Here is an 18,704-nt window from a genome sequence, read left to right as displayed (position 1 = left end):
GAATGAGATAGTAGAAAAGGTACTGAGGTAGACCGAGAGAGTGACAGCTTTGTCCACCAATGCAAAAGAACCATACCCTTACCACAAAGGGTGTAAGACATAGTTGTTACAGAACCAAGTGTGAGTGGCCATAGCCTGGGAGCACAGACTCAGGTTACCCCCCCAAATGCCATATTCTACCATGGAAGTGGTTACATGAGACTGTATTTGTTACAGAAAAAATAAAGCCATACATCAAGGAATTTAACAGACATGGTGGTGGGAACCACAGGTAAGCGGGTTACTCAGAGAAATTTCTTCTAAAGGACTTAGATGCTACCTAGTGACATTGTGGGTTGGTAGCATCTAGGTGGTCTCTTAATATGTCCTAAGGGCTTATCTAGCAGTCACGAAGGGTGTTGGATCACACAACGAGGTGGACAATAGATGGTTATTTAGAAATCTAAGACAGGCCACGGTAATCTTGACCCTGAGCCTGCAGGATTCCAACTCTTCTCAATCACTGAAGTTTCAATGACTCAATCAGACTTGGAGAACATTTAACACAGGTGCAGCATTTTTTTTTTCTGGGAACATCGAATGTTCCAGCTCTGTTTGGAATTGCCTGTGACTCACAGCTGGTCCATTGGTTCCCTCTGGTCCTCATTCTCCCCGTTTTCTAGACAAAGCCACAATGGTAGCCAGAGATCTGTTGCTTTCAAATGTCTGTGCAGGGCCTGGGGCAATGGATCAGTGATTGACAGCAGACTTGCAGAATACTCAGGTTCCCTTCCCAGCATCCACATGGCAACTCATAACTGTCTGTGACTCCAGTTCCAGGAGGTCCAATGCCATCCTCTGACCTCTGCAGGCAGCACCAGGCAAGCATGTGCTACAGTACATATGCAGGCAAAGCACTCATACACACAAATGAATGTTTTGAAGTGACTTTCCAGCTCTGAGCACCAGAAATATAGTGATGATTATTCCTCAGGACCCAAGAAAAGCATCTCAATCTAAACTCTACTGTGTTTTTCCTTTCCATTTGCAGTGCCATAAATAATGTGTGTGTTTTAAAGAAGGCTCTCTTGTAGGTTGTTACTAAAGGCTTGGTTTAAAATGAGATCAGGGACTACAGAGTGTGAACGCTGTTGGCCCTAAGGAAGGGCCCTTTTGGGCTCTGTCACAACCTCTCTCTGAGGAGCTGGGACAGCTACAAGTTTGGTGCACATTGACTCTCCCTATGGAGCAATTCATTGGATGGAATTCAGGCAAAAGGAGGAGCTGCTTAGGAACTGAGCAAAGTATTCCCAAAGGATCCAATTTTAATCAACACCATGTACTTTTCAAGCTGCTAAAAATGACACATGGGGAAGCGAATCAGAATAGCAATGTAAGGTCAACTTAGAACGGAGGCGACTTCTAGAAATGAGATTTATGACTTGTCTTATGCCAACAGCTTTTATTGATTCCTTGGCTTCATTGATTGGGGATAGGTACATTTAACATCACCAATAGCTGCACAGTGGAATTTTGTTTTCCAGAAAAGTTGCTGCAGTCTCACTAACAAGTAAATGTGAGGGCCTGTCCCTTAAGAACTACATAAAACCCAACTGTAGATATCATATATTAACCCTTCACCAGGAAAGCATAACAAAACAGAAATTTCCAATGGAATCTAATCATGCCTTTCCCACCTCACCTGTCCAATTGGCAGCGTCCAGGAGAATGGCTTGGGCCTGGGAATGACTTTCTGGGTCCTTTTGGTGAATGAGTAGCATACGTGTAAAAACAAAACTAAACTTTCATATCAGAAAAGTCTAACTGCCATGACCAAGGCTTCCCTTTATCCGAGAACCATGAATCTGGTTTTACGGTAATTTTGTGTAAATTTGTATACAGACATGAATAAAAATAGGATAGACTAATTTTTTGGTGGGTAGAAGAAAGTTCTAGAATACTTTAGAAATCAAAGAGTTCTGAGAACCAAATCAGGGGTTAAGCTAGAAGATAGAAACTCACTATACTCAAGACTCAGATGAGTGTTTGGCCATGTTGGCTGTCAAGAAATGCTACCCTGACATGGTGGGGGTGTGAGGTACTGAAGAAGGAGAAGCCTTCAGGAGCAAGAACATCATGATGTCCTCCCCCTCACTTTTCTAAGAGCAAAGCACAAATTCTGACTGACCTTGTCGAGAAGCAGATCATAAGACCGTCACCCCAGCAGGGCCAAGCCCTATGCAGAGGAGGAAAAGCGCAGAGGGCACAGGCTGAAGCTGAGCACACAGGCCTTTTTAGTTCCCACCACAGTCGCTAACATTGGAGCACAGCTTGCCCCACCCACAGTTTTACATCAACACTTTATACTTCATTGAGACAAAGCATAGAAAATAGTCTTTCCTAGACATTTGTATTCATTTTTATTTTTCAAAAAAAATTATTTTTATGTGTATGGGGGTTTTGACTAAGTATGTCTTTGTAGTCAGTGCCTGTCCAAGGAGGCACAGGAAGATGTCAGAGCCCCCTGGAACTGGAGAGCTAGAGATGGTTGTGAGCTACCACATGCTAGGACTCAAACCCTGGTCCTCTCAAAGAGGAGCAAGTGTTTTTAGTCACTGAGCCATCTCCCAGTCCTGAGTATACATTTCTGAAGGCTTTTGTGTCATGTCCGATTCTAACTAAATGAATTCATTACACTTTTGGGTTGTTTTTTTTGTTTATTTGTTTTTTGGGGTGTTTGTTTGTTTGTTTGGTTGGTTGGTTGGTTTTTCGAGACAGGGTTTCTCTGTGTATCCCTGACTGTCCTGGAACTCACTCTGTAGACCAGGCTGGCCTCGAACTCAGAAATCCGTCTGCCTCTGCCTCCCAAGTGCTGGGATTAAAGGCGTGTATCACTACTGCCCAGCTACACTTTATTTTTATTAACCTGTCTTTTGTTATAAATATACAAGCCATTACCTTCATAAAGAGTGGAGTGGACAACATCTTCCCACCCCTACACTCTATTCTAGAGTATACTTTCAGGAAATAAAAACAATTTGTAACTACAAGGCGTTGTCTTCTCCCCCTGACCACAACCCTATTTTGTCAGGTCTATCCCACTCCTTTGCATGGGGGAGGGGCTTCCTTTGCTTTTCTTTCTGTCCCTTTTATTTCCTCCTAATATCTAAGCAGCCTGAGACCACTTAATTATGTCCTGCGCCTTTCTTTTAGCGCTCCCATTATTGGAAAGAGACTTCAAAGCATCCCCAACATGTAACCATTAAGATTCTCATTAAACAGCCGAGGGAAGTTAGTGGCTGAGAATATTATGGAGACTTGAGACTGAAAGGATTATATTGTCCAGTGAGAATAAAAGATTGAAATTAAAACTGATTGGATATGTAAATATAATACACTGCAAAGATCTTGTGTTTTAATAACATTAAAATGAGACCCCCATTTGCTCTCTTAAGATGAAAGGAGGCAGCTTCTATTGGGGAAGTTGTATAATCTATGAGAACTCATGGGATTGGAAAGATATGTTTCATTACATGAAATATGTTATCTATTACCTATTACTGGCATGTGAAACTTGGCCAGATTTTTTTATGTACCTGCTGCACAAGACACACAACAATCAAAGCCAAAGGGAGTTGGTGCCTCAAAAAGAAAACCTAAAGGCCTCAGATATGACTTCACACTTAAGAGCCCTCATTCCTGCAGAGTTCCAGGGTTCAGCTCTCGGCACCCACATAATGGCTCACAACAATCTACAACTCCAGTTCTAGGAGATATGAGTGGCTTCCTTTAACCTCTTTGGGTACCAGGCACACACGTGATGCAGCAGGCAGACAGACAGACAGACAGACAGACAGACAAAACATTCACACACATAAAAATAAAATAATAAGTCATTTTAAGATTCTTTAAAATTCAAGTTTAAGCCGGGCAGTGGTGGTGCATGCCTTTAATCCCAGCACTTGGGAGGCAGAGGCAGGTGGATTTCTGAGTTCGAGGCCAGCCTGGTCTACAGAGTGAATTCCAGGACAGCCAGGACTACACAGAGAAACCTTGTCTCAATAAATAAATAAATAAATAAATAAATAAATAAATAAATAAAATCTAGGAGTCTAAAATTAATTGTATTAGCAAAATTCTAATTCATAGACAGAAGATCTTTGAATTGAAAAACAACTGAGAGGCAAACAGTATTACTGACTATTCCAGTAAATAGCAACAAAGTTCAACACACGCTGAGTGCCTGTGATTGACAGATGCTAACATGAACTAACTCCTTTGATCCTGACAAAAGTCCCCGTGGCTGTGTACTGATCCCCTCCCCACTGAGAGGATGGGCAAACTGGAGAGCAGCTGGTAGATGGCTGAGTTAGAGCCTCAGTCTAGGAAGCCTAGCTCGGAGCCTTGCCTCTGTTCTCTCATGAAGTAAACAAAGACTGCCCTTGGTTCTTGGTCCAGAGAACTCAGACATCTTTCAGAATTTACCAGAAATACTTCCCTCCAGACCTCCCCTGGTTCCTTAGGCCACATCTACCCCATTTCTTTTATTTGCCTGCCTAGCGTCATGGACGCTAACCAGCCTTACCCTCACAAGTGTTGGAAGTTATTCCCTGAGCACACTGCCTTCTTCGGTGTGATTCTCCAAGACAGCAGGGTCTGTCATTACTTTTCTCATCTTTGTTCTCCTTAGGCCAGGCACAGAGGAGAAGCAGGATTGGTCTTCACTGCATAGATAAATAAACACGTATCCGTCCTTGCTCATAGGAGACGGTGAAGAACAAGCATTATGTGATATACAACATTCCACACTGGAGAAAACACTATGCTATGAAAACAGTTTACAAGCATCCCAACAGGGTCATGACAGATCAGCCATGACATCTGCTGGTGGTTTTGTATATCAAGGAAAAGCTAGTTTGCACACAGGAAGTCTGTGAAGTGGCTGGCTGGCACACTGCTGGCACTTCTCAGCCACAAAGGCTGTCCACCTTTATTAGACTCTGAGACGAGTGGAACTGGAAACAGACACAACAGTACCAGCCTCACTGGCTCTGGCTGCAAAGCCTTGAACGACAAAAGGCAAAGATAATCCAGAGTTTTTGTTACCAGTTGCAATTTACAAAAAGAGGGGGGGAGTCCCCAAAGACTTGCTTTATTATAAAGAGACAAGAGACAGTATCCCCACTTTATTGTAGGCATCTAATGAGAGGAACTTAGCTTAGATACTTGGACTATTTCCGTTCCATTTAGAACCCTGGATCAGATGTGAGCTTAGCCTGTTTATTCATTTAACACATTTTACCTCCCAAAGTCATGTCAATGGGACACAAGAGTAAACAAACCAGAAGCAACACTACTGCAGACGGATTACACCATAGCAGGCAGTAGGCTGTGTTAAAGGGCAAGTATAAAAACAACAGGGACCTACAGCTTGTGTGTGAACCGCAGGGGGTTCTTCTTTTAACTTTCTATTGTTTTTTGTGAATTTGACATCATGTACCCCAATTCCACTCATCTTTACCCCTCGCACCAACCCCTGCAACCTCCCCCCACCCCACCCATCAAAGAAAAACTCTCATTGTGGAAGCTGTAGTGTGTCACAGTGTGCTCCACAGTCTCCCTTTTGTCCACACTTCTTTGCTTGCCAGTGTTCATTGCAATGAGTCACTGGTCTGCTGCGAGGCCTCTGGCTTCTGCTACAGCATCAATACTGGATCCTCACTGGACTCCACTTGTATATACTGTGTAAGGGTCCATGATTCACCAAAGAATGATACCCTGGACTCAAATAGTATGCAAATGCAAAGAGTGTCATATTCTACAGAAGTCCAGCATGTTGGGATCTCCCATTATCAAGATAGAGAGAGACCCCAAATGAGCTTGAAAGCCTAATTTAAATCACTTTAGGGAATTCTGGGGTAGACCACCTCTATGTTAATCTGTTGGGTCCATCTCTAGGGACATTCCATTACCAGGGTATGGGGCTGGAAGCTTGCTGGGGAGGTCTGAAAACTGTTGCTGAGGAAGTAGCTGAGGAAGTCTGGAAACTGCTGCTGACCCATTGTCCTTGCCTCAGGCCAGGTGGCTGGGACATTCCATTACCTGGGCGTGAAGGCTAAAGCCTGGGACTTTTTTTTATTAGTAATTGACTTGCCTGGGCTTGCCTTGACTTTCCCAGCTTTTAGGCCTAGTCTCCTTAACTGCCAATTTGAGGTTTGTCCTGGAATCAGCCTGACCTTCTCACTGTTGTTGCCCTGTGTCATAGAGATCTGTAGTTTTGGATCTGTAGGACACTTCACGAAATCCAACAATTCACCAGTGTGGTAGATGTTGGGGTGGGCTAATCCAAAGATCTGGATCTGGGCCTGAGAGGAATCTGAGCTGGTCAGCCTACCGGCTCTCCTGTTCTCACACCCTCGGGGCCAGCTCACCAGCAACACCTACAACTAGGACCAGCTCCCCCCTGTTGCTCAGGTGAGGTGCAGGTTCCACTCTTCCAAGTGTTGCAGCCAGAGAGGGGCAGGGCCAGGTCTCCCACTCCCAGGACCCTGGGGCCAGCTTGTCCACCTGCCGTAGATGGTGAGGGACAAGGAAGGGGAGCAGAGCATGTCTCCCTCATCAGCACCATCACAGGGCAGACAAGAGGCAGGACCAGCCAGCCTGTGCTTCATGCCTTCAGGACTGTCTCACGTACAACCCCCAGATTCAGAGCCCGCTCTCCCAGGTGCTAAAACAGGTAAGGACAGCTCTCCTGCTCTTATGACCCCAGGGCTAACTCTCCTGTCTACCATAAGCAGCAAGGGGCGAGGGTGGGGAGAGCGTCTCTCCCTTACCCATGATGCTGCAGGCTGCAGGGCCAGCTCTCCCACACTCACATCCTCAGGGACTTGTTCACCTGCACTCCTGCCATCAGAGTCAGCTCTACTGTGCTCCCAAGATGAGGTGCAGGACCTGCTCTCCCTCAGCAGCAGCAGCAACAGTGTTGAAGAGTAGGGCCAGCTCTCCCAGCTGCCACGGATGGTGAGAGCAAAAGAAAGGAGATGGGACCCTTCCCTTGCCCATGTCACTGTAGAGCAGACCAGTGGAGGGGCCAGTTCTCCCACATTCATGAAGGGGATTCCTTTTAAAGCTCTTTCAATAGCAAAGCAAAATACCAAAACTAAACATGTGCATTTCTTTGCATTTTCGTTATTTTCAGCAGACTGATTTTATAAAGACTTATTTTTTATGTGAGTAAGTATTGGGCCTGCACGCATGTATGTACACCACATATGAAGTGTGGGTAGAGTCCAGAAGAGGGCATTGGATGCTCCAGAACTTCAGTTAGAGATGGTTGTTGTTAGTATTCTGTCTAAACGCTACCCCACCATTACCTGGCAACAGCCAGGTAGACCTGGTCCACTATAAAAGAGGCTGCTTGCCCCCTCCTCTCTCTCTTGACCTCCTGCTCTCTTACCCACTCTGTCCCCTCATCCCTTCCTCCTTCCCTTCCCCCTCTCTTCACATGCTCATGGCCGGCCTCTACTTCTGTTCTCTCTCTCTCTCTCTCTCTGCCACTATTGCCCTCTAAACTCTACTCCCCATGCCCTGAACAAACTCTATTCTCTATACCATCATGTGGCTGGTCCCTCAGGGGGAAGAGATGCCTCAGCATGGGCATACTGAGACATCTCCTTCCCCCATACTGTTGGACTCTAAGATCTAAACCCGGGAACGTGCTCCTGCAGAAACACTCACGGACAGAGGATTCGATGCAATAACATGAGGTTTATTGTTGATGACCAGTGCACTGGGGTTCCCACGCACACAGGTTTAAGGGCCCAGCTTCCTGATTACCTTTTATCTTGGGCCCTTCCCCTGGAATGTGTGTGTAAGTCTTTAGAATGTGCTCCTCCCAGGATGTGTCCTGGGGCAGTTAGTTTTTGAGTTTAAACTGAAACTTGCCGGGCAGTGGTGGCACACGCCTTTAATCCCAGAACTTGGGAGGCAGAGGCAGGTGGATTTCTGAGTTTGAGGCCAGCATGGTCTACAGAGTGAGTTCCAGGACAGCCAGGACTACACAGAGAAACCCTGTCTCGAAAAACAAAAACAAAAAAACCCGAATTATCTAGTTTGGCTATTTTGAACTTGATGTATTATGTAATTGGGCCAACCAGGAAAAGCTCTGAATTGGTTACTAAAAAATTTCTATTTTAGAAATTATAGAGGGAATATTAATCCAGCAACATGGCCACTCTGGCAAGGAATCACATCCAAAGATATGATCCAGCTGAAATGCAGCTACACCCTGGATTACAGTATGATCTGGGTGAAATACAGACATGCCGTTAGTACACACCTTCAATTCCTCTGGCTGGAATTATTTAGTATACATCTTTAATACCAAACAATGTTTAAGTGAGGGGCAGACAAAGTGATGAATCAGAGAAAGATTTGACAGAATGAGTCAGAGTTAGGATACATCCAACTCTCAGGAGAAAAGCTATTTAAGAACAGTTCAAGGAGAGTGAAGGCAGGGCAATCAGTTCTGTTCAGTCAGTTCATCAGTGAACTGGAGGTTGAGTCAGTTGGGAATCACTGAAGTGAGTGCAGTGCAGTGGAGTTGAGTTTGTTCCTGAGTTCATGCAGTTCATTGCAGGTCAGCAGAGGTAGTTCAAGCCAGAGAATAAGAAGGAGCTAGAAGATTAGAACTAATTACCAGAGTTAGTATGAGGCCAAGCAGAGCAATTTAGTGAGAAGTTGAGAGAAGCCAGATTGGATCAGCCAGCTTGGAGAGAAGTTTGGCCCAGATCAGCTGAGTTGAACCAGCCAGAGTTCAGAATGAACTAGAAAGGGTAAACTTATTCAGCAGTTAGCCTCAGAGACAGCATTTACAACAAGTAAATAAAAGTTACTTTTACAAGAAATTCTGTGTATAGGCTACACAAAGATAACAAAGAGGTGGGGGTTATAGAATGCGGCTTTGTTTCCTACCATTCTTCCCTCCCTTCCTGTGAGAGAGGATGACACCTCCCCAGCCTCGAAGACATCAGACCTGACCATGCAGTTTGCTGACTTAATGACATATGCATGGAAACATTGTATGTCTTGTCCAAACTGAAGCTTTGATATCTTTCTGGTAGATCTGCTCTCTTCGTCCCCATACAACATCTCTTCCAAGCATGAGGCACTCCTCCAGACTAGGTTCCAGAATGGAAAAGATACAAAGCTGATCTGGTCGGAGAACAGTGTAATGCAAGCAATGGTGTGTCATCAAGATTTGATAGTGGTTATTTCATATGACCTAGCAAGATACACTCAACCAACATAGTTCAGCAGCATCAAATAGGATTCAAATAGTGGCTTTAGGAAAGGTGCAGACAAGACTCAGAGCAAACATAAAGTCCTATATAATGCGCCAGGAAATTAAACTCAAAAAAAGCTTATGGTCACAAAGATAACAAGGTCAGGAAGCTTCGAAAAATGTCTTTGGTAACCATTTATCTGGTTACCAAACCATTTGTAATATTTACCTATAGTATAATTTAACCACAGAACTGCAAACTTTGCATCCTTTTCTAGCTCAATGGAATAACTCATGGGGAAAAAATGACTTGCATTAACCATGAAATAGTCTCAGCAAATCTCTGACCATCTGTAGTTAATTGATAGTGAAAAATGGATTTTAAAACAGAAATAATCAGCCAGATATGGTTATATGGTGAGGCTCAGTGTACTGTGTGTCAACTTGACAAAAGCTGGAGTTATTGAAGAGAAAGAAGCCTCCTTTGAGGAAACACCTCCAGTTGTAAGGGCATTTTATCAATTATTGATCAAGGGTGGGTGGGCCCATTGTGGGTGGTGCCCTCCCTAGGCTGGCGGTCCTGGGTTCTATAAGAAAGCAAGTTGAGCAAGCCAAGAGAAGCAATCCAGCTAGCAGCACCCCTCCATGGCCTCTGCATCAGCTCCTGCCTCCAAGTTACTGCTCTGTGTGAGGTCCAGCCCTGACTTCCTTTGGTGATGAACAGCAATGTGGAAGTGTAATCTGAACAAACCCTTTCCTCCCCAACTGCTTCTTGGTCAATGATGTTTTGTGCAGGAATACAAACCCTGACTAAGACACCCAGTAATCCAAACATTTGGGAAGGGGAGGCAGGAGGATCAAGACTACCCTCATCCTCTGCTACAATAACAAATTCAAGCCCAGCCTGAGCTACTTGAGATCTCATCTCAGAGAGAACAAAACAAACAAACAAAAGAACGGAAGCAAGGGAAAGAGGAAGGAAGAAAGGGATAAAAGGTGATATATATTTAAAAGTCACAAACACTCAAGTCCTAAGACACATTATCATGCAAATCAGAACCAGGGTTGGGCACTCTGGAGGGTGGAGGCAGAGAGATCAAGAGGTGGAAGCCATAATTCAAGACCCAGATCTCAAAAAGTAAATGAAAGATAAGGAGAGAGTATTTTGGAATGAACTGTACAACTGTTTGTCAAAACCAGATTAGGTGAATGTACGTGTCATAGCAAAGCTAAGGCGTGAGAGAAGGCTCAGTGAGTAAGAGCAATGCTTCCTGCAAAGCATGATCCCCATGCTCAGATACCCAGCACCCATGTAGAAAAGCCCAGAATGGCTGCAAGCACCTCTAACTCCCAACACTTTAGGAAATGTCACTGGGGCTTGCTGGCCAGCCAGTGTAACCAAAATGGTGGCCAAGTTCAGTAAAGAGATTTCTGTCCCAAGGAGATAAGATAGAGGATGATAGAACAGGACAGCCAATGTCCTTCTCCAGCCTCCACATGTGCACACGTGGGTCCACATACCACACACACACACATACAGAGAGAGAGAGAGAGAGAGAGAGAGAGAGAGAGAGGAGAGACTAAAAGTAATTATCCATCCTTACTTTGTAAGTTTAAAAAATAATAAAGGAAATAAATGCATCTGCTCTATCAGACATTAACTGGGATAAACTAATAAATCAGAATAAACAATCCTGAAGTAAACAAAATCATATGGAAACTTGATTTACTGCAAAGCCTATTACACACCACAAACTACACTTACAAAAAAGAAAACATTTTATGATTTCTTATAGTTCTGTAGACTGAATGGTCAGTCTTTGCTGGTTTCTTTTTGATTCAACTTTGCAGCTATTTTCAACTTTCTGGGCCAGAAAGTCCAAAATGACTATTGTTAAATGACAGAGCCCTTAGTGCTAGCTGCTAAGGTCAGGGTGTGTGTGTGTGTGTGTGTGTGTGCTCAACTGCTCCTATAGGCCCTCTCTATTTGGTTAAGCTAGCTGTGGCTTACTCACAAAAACTGAAGGAATTAATGGTGTTGTAAGACTCTGACGAACCTTAGCTACTGGGGATGCCCCTTCCCCTCAGTGAACCATACAGAGCCGGGGAGCGATACAAAAGCAAGAGGAGTTAATTGTTCCAGTATGCTGGGGTCGTCCTGCATCTAAAGGAGAGGAAATGACCCTGGACAGCCCTTTTGGCCAGTTTTTATACAGTTTCCAGGGGTACAATAGAGCAACAGCCACTAGGCAAAATATGATTGGCAGAACAGTGTGACTTTTAAACTGATTGATCCTTAGGGAATGAGGTAGCAAGGGCTTCCCTTGTCTGCAGGGGAGGGGAGTGGGGGACAAGCCAACAGTGGGTCTGCCCTGAAGAATGTGTCTATGTGCTCTGGCTTCCCTTATCGGCAGGTGGTCAGTGGTCAGTCCCCCTCTGTGGTCTTCCTAAGGAATGTATTTAGCCTCTCCCTTCCAGAGGGGAGGGGTGCCTACATGCTCTACGACCTCTTTCCTCCAGGGAATGGGGGATGCCTATGTGCTCCAGTGACCTCTCCCTTCCAGGAAGAGAGGGGGCCTGGTGGAATTTTCCAAAGGCTCTAAGCTGACCTCTTCAGTGGAAATGGACACAAGGAAGAATTAGAAGCCAATGAGAATGAACAGGCTTAGCTGACTGTCAAAAGTGAGCCACAAAAATCAAGCCACAAAAGACTAGAACTTACCCTGTTCAACATACATGAAGCTTAAAATAAAGTTCTAGAAGAAATTCTTTGATTGGAAGGATGTATGTGTACCTGTATGTATGAATGTGTCTGTGTACATTTAAAGATAAGAGAGGAAAGGATAGACTTCACAATAGTGAGCCTCCTTTCTGACAAGACACTGAGGGAAAGAGGCAAAGAGCCCAGACGGCTTCAAAGACTTGGGTAGCCTAGCTTCAAGCTATGAATTGCAGATGTAGGTGCTCATGGGATTATATATAAAACCTTTTTTCTTTGTCCAGGTAATTGGCCTAGGAAACAAGGATTTTTAATTTAAGTATAACACCTTATTCTTTATATTGTTGGTGACTGTAAGGATATAAAAATTCATAGAGAAGCTTGAGACCCCCTCATGTGAATTAAGGTTGGCAGGTTCACAGGCCTAGGTTCCAGGAACTAGCTGGCCACCCTAAGAAAGAATTAGGGCAAGTCAGCCAGGTCGTTCTGACAAAGAATAGCAGAATACGGGTTGGTCAAGGTACTCCGGGAAATGACTGACCACAATGGGCTAGGTTAAGGTCACAGTCTTGAGAAAAATGTGTACAGGATGTTTCCCACTCCCCACCTTGGTTTATGACTAACTACTGTTCCTCTTTTTGATTTCCCCCTCCCCTCCCCCCTGGTTTGCGGTTTTCTCCTTTAAATACCCCTTGCTCCTGAGCCTCGGGGTTGACGCTCCCCTTGTTAGCCTCGGCCTCAGCTGCTGACTGAAATCCAGAAATAAAGCCTTTTGCGGTTTGTAGCAAGTTCGGTTTCGTGTGATTCTGGATGGTCATAATCTCCTGTGGCTTGAGTGGGGGTCTCCCCACTCCAGGGGCCTTACAGTAACTAGGTCTTTGATTATTGAGTTATCTTAGTTTGGGTTCCATTGCTGTGAAGGGACAACATGACCAAGGTAACACTTATAAAGGAAAACATTTAATTGGGCTGGCTTGCAGTTTCAGAGGTTCAGTCCATTCTCTTCATGGTGAGAAGTATGGCAGTATACAGGCAGACATGGTACTGGAAGAGCCAAGAGTCTACATCTTAATCCGAAGGCAGCCAGGAAAAGTCTCTTCCGCAATGGACAGAGATAGAGCATAGGACCTTAAAGCCTACACCCACAGTGACACACTTCCTCCAACAAGGCCTCGCCTACTCTAACATTGCCATACTTCCTAATAGTGCCACTCCTTGGGTCAAGTGAATTCAAACCACCACATGAGGTTTGCTCATATGTTATTATGTAGCCTTCTAAATTGGCCATTGGAAACATTGTGTTATTACTTTTGCTAAACAGATAATTAAGATCACATGGGATCAAATGCTTTTGAACTTTCTTACCCATCTGACAATGTCTAAAAAATCAAATTTTAACTAAATCCTTTTGGCTTTGAGCTAATAGGAGTTTCCAGAGTACCACTAGAGTCTCAGTGAAATTTGTACTTCACCTTGTAAAGAAGAGATGTTAAATTAAATAGGTTTATTTGATAAGCCAGGTTACATGGGAAGCACCGTCAAACAGGAAAGCAAAGCTAACATTATTCTAGGCTATATTTACAGATGTTGCTGAAGTTATGTTAACATTCCTAAATATTTAATAGTATGTTGTATTAGGGTTCTCTAGAGTTACAGAACGTATGGAATGTCTCTGTATTTAAGGGAATTTATTGGAATGACTTACAGTCTTCAGTCTAACTAACCCAACAATGGGCAGCTGTGAATAGGAAGTCCAAGAATCTAGTAGTTGCTCATCCCACAATGCTAAGTGTTCTGTCTTCTGTATAAACTGTAATCCTGAAGAAGTAGGTTCCAACAGATGTGCTGGCAAGTATGTGCAAGCAAAATGAAGAACAAACACTTCCTTATTCCATTGTCCTTATGTGGGCCTCTAGCAGAAGGTATGGCCCAGGTTAAAGGTGTGCGCCACCACGCCTGGATTTGGAACTTGCTCTGGCCTCAAACTCTGAGATCTGCTCACCTGTATCCTAGGATTAAAGGCATGTACTACCTTGCCTGAACCTAAGATTTTCATGGCCGCTATGCCTCAAGATCTGGATTGTAGATGGGCCCTCCATTTCTGGATTGTAGTTTATTCCAGATATAGTCAAGTTGACAACCAGGAATAGTCATCGTGTATGTGATTATAATTTTGCCTATTATAGCAGTGTATGTTACATAAATAAACTCTCCGTCAGGAATGTTGAAAACAGAGGAAAGATGGATGTTTTCTGTCTGTGTCCATTTCCCTTAATGAAGCCATATGCTCCTGAAGAAAGTATATGCTGTCCTTTTTTCTACTGTTAGATCCTGGCATAAGAGTCAACACACAATGGGGAGAAAATAAGTACCTGAGACATAAATAAGAGAATACAGATGTCAGAAATAATAGCTAAATAATATATTGTTTTATAAATCCTTAAGACATTCATCCTCTGTGGCTTAGAAAGGCGAGCATATAACAAACAATGTTGAACTAATATGATTAAAATTTAGAGAAAGGTTCTAAATTATTGATGCTATCCCCTGGAAGTCACGGCATAATGAGTGGGGCTGTTCAAGAGAGATCCGAGGGATGCTGAGCATAAGCAAAGCTGTGCTAGAAGAAGAAAATCCACATCCATTCACTTGCTCAAATCCTTGGAAATCAGGTCTCTGCCATCTCAGTATTGAAATCTGGGAGAGTCTGCAAGTGAGCTGATGGTACAGTGCTGTGTGTGTCCTGAGTATTCGTGCTGGCTGATTCACAAGGGAGAACAGTCTCCTAAGTAGCTGTATAGACAGTGTCCACACACACAGGGTACCAGAGAACACAGGGAAGATGGGAGTTATAGGTTTGGACATCTTTTGGAAATAACCAGGGTGTCAGCTGAAGGCAGGAAGCAGGTCAAGGTATAAGGACCACTGGAAGGGCCATCAAGTTTGGACAGCACACAGAGCATGTTCCACCTTGATGTGATATTTAGGAGGTTCTTCATGAAAGACCTAATGGAAGTTTCCCTTGGCTGATAAGACCTGTCCCTGATCTAGTTGTCATCCCCTAAATCATGGCTGATGGTTGCAGTTGGCCTTTCTCTTGCAGTAGTTGCCCTGACTTCCTGCCCAAATGCCTACATTCCCCTTTAATGGCTGTCTCCTAGGAACCACGGTCTCAACAAAGTTTGGCATCAGTCACAGTATTTGGAGGAAATCTGTTTGACTATTGGCCTTGACCTTTGAAAGGTCAAGTAGCAGACCTTTCAGACATTTCAACTTTAATGCCATTTCTGGCATTCCTGCATGGACACATGATTGATGAGCAAGTGGTCAAGGAGTGACTATGGAATTTAATCAACAGAACCGTGTCACTTAATCATGTAAGGTATGCCATTCTTTGTCATTATTAATAGTTGAGCACATACTTTTAAATATAGGTAAGCATGTCAGATGTAATTAAGAACAAACAAGGCTGATATCCCTTGGAGTTTGAATTCCTGTTATTCAATTAAAATACAATTGATTTGGGTTTTTTGTTGTTTTGTTGTTTAAGATAGGGTCTCACTATTCAGATTTATATATAGGCCTGGAACTTGCTATACAGACCAGACTGGCCTCAAACTCAGATATATATCTGCTTCTGCCTGTGAAGTGCTAGGATTAAAAACATGTGCCACCACATCTGGCTCAATTGTGTATTTTTAATGTTTAAGAATAGAATGTCAAAGCAATTAATAATGACAGTGGAAGAGTTTTATTATATAAATTATAGTAAGGAATTGGTGATAAGTAAAGATAGCATTAATGAGAAAAGTTCCAGAAGAATACCATAATTTTTTTGTTATAAAAGTTTCAGTAATGCAAACCACATGGATTAGAGTCCAATCTAATCCTCATAGAAGCACTGGGGGAGTTAGCAGTCATGAAATTAGCCTCGCAAACTCTTTAGCATTTAGTGCTTCATTCCATTTACCCCATGTATCTTCAATTCTGTTTTCAGGAAGTAATTAGCATGTGGCCTAATGAAGCCAGATTACTTGCTGTAAACAGAATGATAAGAGGTGTCTCTCATCATTCTCCCTCTGCCGAGGAGAAACCACAAGGCAGGCAAAGGATTTTGGAATTGACTTGTCATGTATTCATACAAGATGTTCAAACAAGATGAAATAGCAGCTATTATCTTTTTGTAAAAGGCTTCTCGAACAAGACAGGGCCTTTAATGCAGCACTTTGCAGATTAAAATACCAACATAGCAGCACTTGCCATCAGCACAGACTGTCTGCACAGAAAGTGGTCCACAGACCAGCACCCGCTGAGAAAACAACCACACAGTCATCCTTAAGGGAGCTAACATGCCTTATTGCTAATATTCCTATTGCAGTTTTCCAGGGAAGATGTTAAAGTGTGTGTGTGTGTGTGTGTGTGTGTGTGTGTGTGTGTGTGTTCTCATGCGGCAGAAAAGCAAGTTGTAGATGGTAATGCAGAGAAGTGTTATTTTAGAAGCTAATTAAACTGGTCCATAATCACCCTTCTGGTCCCAAGATTTCAAAGGGAATTTTTCTCAAGCAGAAATTTGAGGCAGTAAGTACTTTGAAAAACATTACAAGGAAAATTTGGGAGTCATTTGATGTCTGCTTCAGAAAAGAGAGAGAGAGAGAGAAAGAGAGAGAGAGAGAGAGAAAGAGAGAGAGAGAGAGAGAGAATATCTTTTTCAAAGTACACAGAGCTTTTTATTTATGAGATTATCTCAAAAAATTGCAAGCTAGCTATTAACCAAATCTTTTTTCTTTTTTTTAAAAAACCAAATCTTTTTTTAAAGATTTATTTATTTATTTATTTTATGTATATGAGAACACTGTAGCTAGCTCTCTTCAGAGACACCAGAAGAAGACATCAGATCCCATTACAGATGGTTGTGAGCCACCATGTGGTTGCTGGGAATTGAACTCAGGACCTCTGGAGCAGCAGTGCTCTTAACCACTGAGCCATCTCTCCAGCCCTAAGCAAATCTTCCGTATCAGAGTGAAGAGTCTCGTTGTCTTCCAGACAGAAGGGCAGGTTACTAACAGTGGCAATATCACCACGCACTCTAAAGTGGTAAGCCTAGTCAGTAAGGCTGTCTGGGTCTGTTGGAATAGCTGGTTCACCTTCATTCAGCTGACCAACTTCGTCTTGATCACATGGTGGTTGTCACAGCAACCCAAAATCAACAAAAGGGAAAGCATAACACTCCCTTAAAATAGCTTCTATCAAGCTGTTCTTTATGGAGATGGGGATGCAGGAGGATCAGGAATTCGTGGTCATCCTCAGCTAGGTAATGAATGAGAAGCCAGGCTAGACTAGACTAGAGACCCTGTCTCACACGCATACGCACGCGCGCGCGCGCGCGCACACACACACACACACACACACACACACACACAGAGAAAGATTCCCTTTGACTTTCTCAAAGAGCGGATTTGATGAAGCCACCTCATTGTTAGTAACAGCTTCACCCTCCCACACCCCACACACACACCCCCACCCCCGCTCCCACAGCAGGAGCACAGCACTCCTGCAGCCCAACCTGGCTTTGTATTTAGGAGCTAAAGATGAGAACTCAGGTCCTAAAGCCTCAAAGTGACGATTTTAGCTTCCGTGTTTGGATGTTTCGCCTGGATGTACACCTGTGCACCTCCACCCCTGTGCATGCCTGATACCTTCAGAAGCCAGAAGTGAATGTCGGATCCCCTGGTCCTGGAGTGGTAAGCACTGATAGTGGCTAGCCACCGTGTTGGTGCTGGGGATTAAATCAACTTCAGGCCTCTGCAAACGGAGGCAGTGAGATTCACTGCTGAGCCATCTCTTCAATCCAAAATTTTAATTTTTGTTCCCCTCCCTGCCCCCCCAGGCAAGGTCTTTCTTCATAGCCTTGGCTGTCCTGGAATTCACTTTGTAGACCAGGCTGACCTAGAACTCACGGAGACCCTGAGTTCTAGGACTAAAGGTATGTTCCACCACACCTAGCTCATAAATTACATTTGAACTGGAAAAACAATCATAGGAAACAAAATGTTTCTATTATTTAAGAAAGCCTTCGAGAAGGGCTGCTACAACCAACAGGAGTTCATTACTCATAAGTGTCTCCTCAGCAAAGGTTGGTCCTACCAGGGGCCTTCCTGCTCTCAGGAGCCCTCCCTCCTGCTCCAAGTTCCCAGTTCTTCCTCTTGAACCCTCAGATTTCATTGCAAACATGGTCCCTCCTCTACCTTAGCCAATTCTGCTGAAAATAAAAGCTTTTAGGGAGGACAGAACTTAAAGACCTCTCTTTTAGCTTGCTGTCTGTGATGAGGGAAGGAGGGCGGGAATTTGGTGGTGTGTACAGAGATGACCTTTAAACTTCCGTTCAATCGATGCATTGCAGTGGGGAAATATAAATGAAGTCTCCCAGTAAGCCTCAAGAGATTAATCTTCTTATTCTGTTGATAAATCTAGTAGTCCATCCTAAAAAGAGGAGGCTTGGGTTCATATTCTCAACTCATACAGACTAAAGTCCCTTTGACCAGTTCTGTTTACAGTGAGTTTAATTAAATCTCCCTTAAAACACTTTAAATTGCATTCATAAATTTAGCATTTTCAGTTTTCTTCTTTTAAGCACATTAATTACCAATCCAGACAAGCAAAACATCCCCAAGTACTCACAGACTAAATTAAATTTGTAAATATAATGAATCTCTTAAAGATATC

The sequence above is a fragment of the Grammomys surdaster genome, unplaced genomic scaffold, assembly GCF_004785775.1.
Source record: "Grammomys surdaster isolate TR1022 unplaced genomic scaffold, NIH_TR_1.0 275, whole genome shotgun sequence".
Lineage (NCBI taxonomy): Eukaryota > Metazoa > Chordata > Mammalia > Rodentia > Muridae > Grammomys > Grammomys surdaster.
The sequence above is the reverse complement of the archived record's forward strand: the minus strand, read 5'-3'. Positions refer to the sequence as shown.